At 37.9% G+C, this 8,383-nt stretch overlaps 1 long non-coding RNA gene across 1 annotated transcript; it reads right to left on the reverse strand.

Moving 5' to 3' along the window:
• Positions 1-5,739: 5,739 nt before the first annotated feature.
• Positions 5,740-7,867, reverse strand: LOC119718924. The gene is made up of 3 exons (XR_005269863.1): positions 7,618-7,867; positions 6,748-6,908; positions 5,740-6,455 (listed from the first exon to the last, which is right to left on the reverse strand). It is a non-coding gene; the product is annotated as an uncharacterized LOC119718924 (long non-coding RNA).
• Between the last annotated feature and the right edge of the window lie 516 nt (positions 7,868-8,383).

Below are 8,383 nucleotides of genomic sequence, written 5' to 3' on the forward strand. Positions count from 1 at the left end.
TCTCTGAACAATACGACCATTGCTTTTACGATTTTCGTAGATGGCCATTTTTTTATTTAAAAATTATATAACCTTTTAAATTATCCGCCTTTTCGCCACTATCTTTTGAATGGTTGGAAGTAACTGGAGTGCAAGCGATAGGAAGGAATCCAACTCCATAAGTGAGAACTCACCTTTTAGTCTGACAGCACTACTCTTCATCGGGAAAATTACATGTGTAAAAGCACACACTACTGAACGGGATAGGTTTGTTGTTAAGAAGATGTTGATCATGGATTGTTTTGTTTGTCCTTTTTTTTTCAAAAGGACTGGAAAAAGTTAAGAAGTGAAATTTCTTTTAGCAACAAAGTTCGTTTGATTAATGGGGTTTCAAATGATCGTACCTGGAGGGGTGGTTAGTATTGTTGAGAGAGGTCCATTTTCGGTGGAAGTTGTTGGAAGAGAAGTTGATCCTGCGGTGCTGGATGTTACTGGAGGGAAGATCGATACCGTATCAGTAGCTTCTTCGGTGGTGGTTGATACACTTGTGTATGGCGGTTCTTCAGTAGTGGTTGATATAGTTGTGGCAGGCGGTTCTTTGGTGGTGGATGAAACTGTCGTATCAGGCTGTTCTCCACTGATGGTTGTTACAGTTGTTTCAGTCAGGTCTTCAAAAACAAAATATGCATATTTCATTAGATAAGACTTGCTAATTTTACAAAATCTTTAACAGGGCCTTGGCCTTGGACACTTCAAAATCTGTGATTTTCGTAACGTGTGTTTCTTTCTGCCAATCAACTTCCTCTGTAAAAGGATCACAATCAAAGCCACGTGTTTTCCTATTTTTTTAAAGTTAATTTGAAGGCGTTGTGGCAAATGAGACGGAACTTGACATAGGCAGCAGTCAATTTTTTTTTCTAGATATGTCAATATTTTAATACTTAAATTACTTTTCGAATAAAGTTGGATTCACGAGAACACAATCTATCATTTTTTCGTTTCTGCGACAATAGAACTCTATAAGCGACTATAAGTGTTTCACGTGTTTGCTGTGTCGATAAATGAACTTTTAACAGCCACAACTTGCCAACGGAATACAGAAGTCCAACAGACATAATTGCAACAATAATTTGATTCTACTCATTGCAACAGCATTGCGACAGGCCAGATCGAAATCTGGAATGAGAAGGGTCATTCTTGGCTTTAAAATATGTCACTCCACTGTATAAAACACCTGTAAATGTTCATATATTCTTAATACAGATCCATATTATCAGTGATTTTTACAACAGTTTCTGTGTTGAAATTATTGTTTAAATTACAAGTTGTGTATTGAAAAAATCTTATTTACTTGTTAAATCTAATCAACACTGCAGAATACCATGTTCTGTAAAGTGGCTGTCGGTAGCAAGGCCCATAAATGCACAGACAATATAGGGGAGAGATAGACCATCAGCTGCAACTATCTGGTTTGGGGTACTCGGTATACGTCCCTAAAACGTTATTACATTGTAAATAATGCCTATTAATCGCAAGAGGGCTTGTATAAATGATTAAGGAGTACAAAGTTGTCATAACTCGAGACAATGACTCGACTCGAGTCCGACTCGAGTCACAATTCTTGGTGACTCGACTCGACTCGAGTCCCTAAGGACAAATGACTCCACTCGACTCGAGTCACTACGAGCAAATGACTCGACTCGATTCGACTCGAGTCCCTAATCAGAATGACTCGACTCGACTCGAGGAGGGCTAATAAGACTTGAGTCCCAAAAATAAAAGCAATGACTTACGCCGGTGCCGGATTGTGCTCTCCTCACGTTAAAATGTTTGCCAATAATGTATACATATGCATACGCGGTTTGATCAGTGTCGCCATTAGTTGAATAGCGATCAGCTGGCACCCCTTTTTATTTTCATTAATAAGTCACATGTGCTGTCACCACATGTTGTAGCCCAAATGTAAAATTTTAAAAAGCCAAAAAAATGACTTTTTCTCTTCAGATTTCTTCAAATATTTGTGACTTAAATTGACTCGAGCTTAATACTTGACTCGACTCGACACGACTCGACCTTCTTGAACTAATGACTCGACTCGACCAGAGTCACTTCTTTAAAATGACTCGACTCGACTCGAGTTACAAAAATCAGTGACTCGATAAAACTCTGCAGTATCATTTCACGTACCTACGACATTGAAGATTAACTTTCTTATGAGCAGAATCTGGCTCATATCGTTGACGAGGCAAATCACTGAGTTTAGTCCATCATTAGAATCGAAACAATACACGTGCTCAGCACAAGCAAATCTGTTCCTGTCGTTGTTGAAGGCAGTAATAGCTGCTTGTGGGATTGAGGAATTCAACTGATTGGCATCAACACTCATTTGGATGCAAGTGGATTCGGAGACAACAGGACACCCTGAAATGAAAACGCCGAATATGCATTGTAAATTCAGGCCAGTAAGTCTCAAATGAGTTAAGTTGTTTGATTGTCATTTTAGAAAAATACGTGGTATTTTTTAACTGAGGATGACACACACTGTCCGTTCAGACAGTAGCTACCGCTATCAGTTTGAATTAACGGCGTAGCCAGGGTTCGCACCAAAGTGGTGAGGGAGGGGCACTAAATGCTACAGTGGGAGGGGGCGTCCCATTTGTGTAAAACCCATGAACTATTTTAATTATAGGCCTAACACATTTCCAGAATAACCAATTTCTATGTCAAAAATATCATAGTTGTTTGTTTATTTCAGCTGTTGAGTCTTCTAACATTCCTGCAGCCAGAGCTCAACCGCAAGTGTGATGTCATGGTGAATTTTGGAAACCGACTCTCGCTTACCGTCAGCAGACGGGTATGCTTGCTCACCATCTAGACAAACGGGACCAAAAGGTTCACTTGAAATGAGAAAAAAAATGATAGGAGTATCGTTAACATTGGTTATTGATAACCTTCCAAATCAAAACAATGTCGTTTGCTTGCTAGAAACGCTGCTTAGGCTCAAACTATATACAACATGCTGCTAAATTGAGGCTTGGATGTTTAATCGTTTTCAATTTTTTCTCAATCGGTTACGTTTTGGCAATGCCAATGTAACAGGTTTAACCCTAAAGATAAGGACATATCTTACAATTCAGTTAAAACATCTGTTGAACTGTTTGTCGTCACATACATGTACATATTTTCTGGTTCATCAAATCTGATACTTTAATTTCATTTGACTACAAATACTCGTGATACGCTTTCAATTTATCCCTATTGGATATGTAATAAGGTGCTTAGGGCTGGGAGGGTTCATGGTTCTTTCGAAATACTCTGTAGTGAGGTAGTTACCGAATATATGTTGTGGGGTTGAACGGAGAGTGTGTGGCCAGACATTCCTCGAGCGTGCAGCTTGTGTTAAGGGGCAAAGTGATGACATTCTCTTCCGTTGTCACCACGAGGTGTTTGCTGGAATCCTTTGTCAGAAGCTCTAGCCCTGTGATGGGATCACTTGTACCCTTAGAAAATAATCAATACGAAGACTGAAAAGACTCATCTGAACGGGTAATCAAATGGCCCTCATAAATTAGCCATGAATTGAATAAAATCTCAAGTCAGGTGCTAAGTATTCAAGTGACACGAATAATTCCTTTCTTAACCATAAACGGGCTGAGGTTGATTCCGAATCCTCTACATTTTAGCAATATTCTAACTAAACGCGTGATTCTTGCCGTAATCCTTGGTGACTTAGTAGCTCACGCATGGGCACGTTTTAAACCAAATTATACTGTACACACAGTACAGTATAGCTTGCTGTGGAAGCGATGCTTAAGCTAACTGATAGCAATTATTCATATATATTTACTTGTCTAATTAAACTCAAAATATGTGAAGATTTAATAGTTCTAAATGTGTTAAAAATTTAATTCAATTTCGTCTCTTCACGTCCGAGTTTTACGGCTAGAAAAGAAATCAATTTTAAAAAAACCAGCCCTCTAGGGGTAAACCACAGACGTTTCATTTTTCATTTACATAACATTATTGCTGGGTCATTTCACCTCCTGCTGTTAGTTTTTCCTTAACTGAACGAAATCTTAGGATTCCCGAAATAACGAGAAATTGAGTGAAATATAATACGATAATTGCTGAGATATTTTTTTTGTATACGCAAATGGTCAAAGGATTATCACAAAAACAACACCACTGAACCCAGTGGCAATTCTAAACAGTCTAATTAGGTATTTGGAACCGGGATATTGTGAAAAGTTGACTCTATGAAATATGGACGTATTGGTTGCTTTGCACATGCAGCTAGATGAAGATATTTGGGACAGTTACAGGCTGAGTGTGAGGCTAAGAATCGAATTATGAGAAGGGAAACCAAAATTAGTAGCAGTCCCATTGTTACATCACACCGTTAAGCACAACATCATGCTTTCTTTTCAATGAGAAATACATCTATTTGGTGTACCTCATTTTATTAGTTCCTGGTTTGCATATAGGCCTATCTCTCACACATTGTACAACCCAATATTCTTACCAGATTTACTTCACACACTGCAAATGTCTCGTCTGGGTCACTGCAATTTTCTTTTACAACTTTCAGTACGGTTCCAAACGCTGTCAATGATACACATGAAAGTATGATATTACGCATTTGTTGGTTAATTGATGGATTACTTTCTTTTGCGCGTACATTCGATAAGTCTCTGCGTACATTGCCAGGCATTTATCATGATCGATGTATCATGATAATATAAATACCTACTCAACAAGAAAGACAAAAAGACAGAAAGACTCGTAATTTTAGGAGGTTTTAAGTAGGCCATCAGCTGAAACTCAAAAACCGGCTGTAAAATGAGTTTCGTTCCAGCAACACTGGGTCTACTTTTTTAATGCACATATGTGGGGTTCAGTACATCACAAACGCTATGTCAAAAGTTCTCCAGCAAATATGCTGCAGTTTTTTTTTTACACTTCATCAAAGTTTGCCAATGTTATGTACATGTATGTATGCTAAAAACCCACATTTCCGGTTTGAGACCTTGCGTTGGCACTTCCAATTTCAAAACTACGCACGTACAGCACTATAGCTTGTCACATCCTACACTCTAGAAACTCCTGGGTCAGACTCAGTCTGCTCAGTCCTTTTTCGGGTCAAAAATTGACCCCTTTTGGAGTCATAAATGACCACTTTGGAGTAAAAAAAAGACATGTTTCTCGGTCATTTTGACTGAAATGTGTATTTTTTTTTACCCAGAAAAGGACTGAGCAAATTTGGATTCAGATTCTGGGTCAATCTGACCCAGGAGATTTTAGAGTTAAAAAATATCTTTTATGTACATTGGCAATTGGGTCACACAGAACATGAACTTTTGTTTTCTCATCTGGTAGACATCACCACAGTCCCTCTTCCAAAAAATATTTCACTCTAATTTATTTGGCAGCATACAACAATGCAATTATTTTGAAGGTTTATAATGCAGTGATGGAACGAGCTCATCATTAATGAAAGACAGGGGGTGCCCAAAATGGAGGTGTCTTTAGAGTAAATAAATACCTGTACATGTAACCAGCAGAAGAAACAGGAAAGCAGACAAGACATGTCCCTTTAAACAAAGCAAACTAACGCATATAAAAAAAAAAAAAAAAAGGTGCTATGCCCCCCAAACCCTCTGGATCTGCTGTGGTGAACCAGGTACGTCACTTAAAGAACCTTCTACTTGTAAGAAAGACCACCTTTTTTGGAATGAAACAGGCTTTAAATACAATTATAAATCAAAGGACCATCAGATAGAAGTCAGAGTCTGGTTTAATAATTTCAAAAATCAACCATTGTACATTTATTTGCTATCTAATCAAAACAGCCATCTTGGTTTGGAGAAAAGCCTTAAGATCAGTCTTTTGTCAAAGAAAATTTCAGCTTTTTATTTATTGATACATTGATTAGCACCGAAAAATGTTTGCATGTATATCAATAAAAAGAAAACAAAACCATAACTCATGCTATTTTGTATGCTTACACATTAAAGAGAGTGATTTGGCTTGTCATATGTGGCTAGTCTCACTGTTAAAATTCACAGAATTTGCCTTTCTACTGAAACTAATTTTTAATAATTAAAAAGAATTAAAATGAATAAAACCAACACTAATGAACAGAAGGATACAATTATGTAGTTTTGAAAAATCTAGAGTTACTCATTATTTTCATTATAATGTCAAATGCTAACTAGTCGTGCTAATACAACTTCAAGTAAATGTTATCACTACATCAAAGTTCTCATCAAATCTTGTGCAGTAACGGCATAACAACAGGATGGAGCGTATGTCTTGCTTTCTAAAGCCAAAGTTTCAGTTTTGAATCCTCCTCTGAAGTCCCCAGAGATTCAACCACACATCCAGCAGATAAAGTAGCGGTGTAGATGATGTCGCATATATCAAGGAAAGAGACCTGTGGATATTCTCTTCTAAGCCGATATGTCAACTTATTAGTTCTGTAAAAAAATAAATAGTAAAATATACACAGGTTTAGTATCTGATGATCAAAAACAATGATTACTGTGGATGTGCTTTAGAAGAAAGAAAACAACCTGTTCAATCTAGAGTTAAATTATAGAAAGATCACGTGCCCGATCGTTTTGCCTTCCACTGTAAATATGTAAACATTGGTAGCTATTGAGAACCAACCTTTTCAGCTTCCAAAGCAATATCAAGAAGTTTTCATTTTGAAAATTCCATTAAAGTTTATTTCTGTTTGAACTCTGAATAACAATCAAAACATCTTACCGATATAAAGAGATCCAAGGCCAGTTCCTTCGGCTTCTAAATCATTTCAAGAATTCCAACAGTTCAGCAAGCTGGGACATTCTCATGAAACTAAGTTGTTGATCGGGGTTGAACAGTCAGTCGCAGAACATCTCCCTTTTCCTGACGTTCATCCCTTAGGCCTATATATATAGAATCAAATAGTAAATTCTATAAAAAGCTATTTTGCTATTTTATACAAAGGGAAAGACTACCCTCACACCTCCATAAAAGTATCCTTCAACAATGGAGAAGGAGACTGCACAACATTTTATAATGGGATTTTGTGCAGTACCCGTTGTCCTTTGGCATCTTAACGTTAGACATTTATTTTCAGTGCCAGAGGTACTCGGTTTGAATCATGGAACTAAAAAAAAACCCCTTTTTTACTGGGTTTTTCAAATAAGATCGATTTGTCATTGAAGACATTTTTCTTCATCGACTTAAGAGAATTGTTCTAAAAGGAAAGTAAAGTCCAAAAACCACTCGGTAAACAAGTGACGTACCCAACAGTCCAATGCCGTAGAGAAAGAAAAGGTGTTTTTTTATAACCAGGAATCTGTTATAATTTTGAATGGTATCTTTTGCAAGAAAAGAAATTTTTCCTATGCATTTTCAGTTAACGCCATCCAAATCGATGCGGTTCTGTGCATTCACGGTGCATCGTGGTGACCACCAGCTTTGTTTTCGCATTGTGTTTTTATCGTTGTGTCACCCCAGTTTCCCTCAAAGAAATTAAAACCTAACCTTACCCTCAATTCAAGACAATTAAACCCAAACATGGATTTTTTGGTTCTTTTTTGGGGCACATAAATACACAATCGCCTTCATTATAATGACATGTAGGCCTACCTCCAACGGAAGTTCTGCTTGTTGTACTGTTGCAGCTTGTCCTTGAATTGAGGTTTTCATCGAAATCAAAATCCTGGTTGAGTTTGTGTGCAGCATGACACAGTTATGTAGATAGACAATTAAAAGAAACTTGAACTTTGTCCGGAGCTTTTTCGGTGAAGAAATCTGGGTCTCAGCTGAAGTGTATGGTTTACCTTTTCTTGCAGCACCGAGACGTTTACTATCTATAAAAACCGCCACGGGTGAGATCGGCCGGTAGTGCATGATGTACCGGTAGTGCATGATGTACTGTACAGTACGATACAGACATAGCAGATCCACTGCCCACACATCGTGGGTATATTCGGCGGTGTCATTGTGAAATTCAGCCACTCTTTGGCACAGGAAATGAACTTACTATCACCGGACATCAGATCCTTCGCATTTTCCCCCTCAAACGTGACAGATTATGAGTGCAAACACTTCTTTTTTGCACCGGTCGATGTTTACGTTGACGCACATTTGCCAATGGACGCCGCCATGTTTGTTAAATGTCTTGACCTGCGACCTCATATCTGGTGTCTAATTGGACAGTTCACGTCACGTGGTACGATGCGTCATACGCGGCGGATTTTTTTAACGTACGCGCGGTACGTTTTTGAACGTCCACAATGGACAAATAGTTCGCTTTTTCGAGTCAAATTATCAAAAAACTGCTGGACGAAATGTGGAGAACTTTTGTAGTATCATTCTTTGGTAGTGTATTTCGGTACAACTGTTAAATTTT

This window comes from Patiria miniata, unplaced genomic scaffold (assembly GCF_015706575.1).
Source record: "Patiria miniata isolate m_02_andy unplaced genomic scaffold, ASM1570657v1 HiC_scaffold_7, whole genome shotgun sequence".
NCBI lineage: Eukaryota > Metazoa > Echinodermata > Asteroidea > Valvatida > Asterinidae > Patiria > Patiria miniata.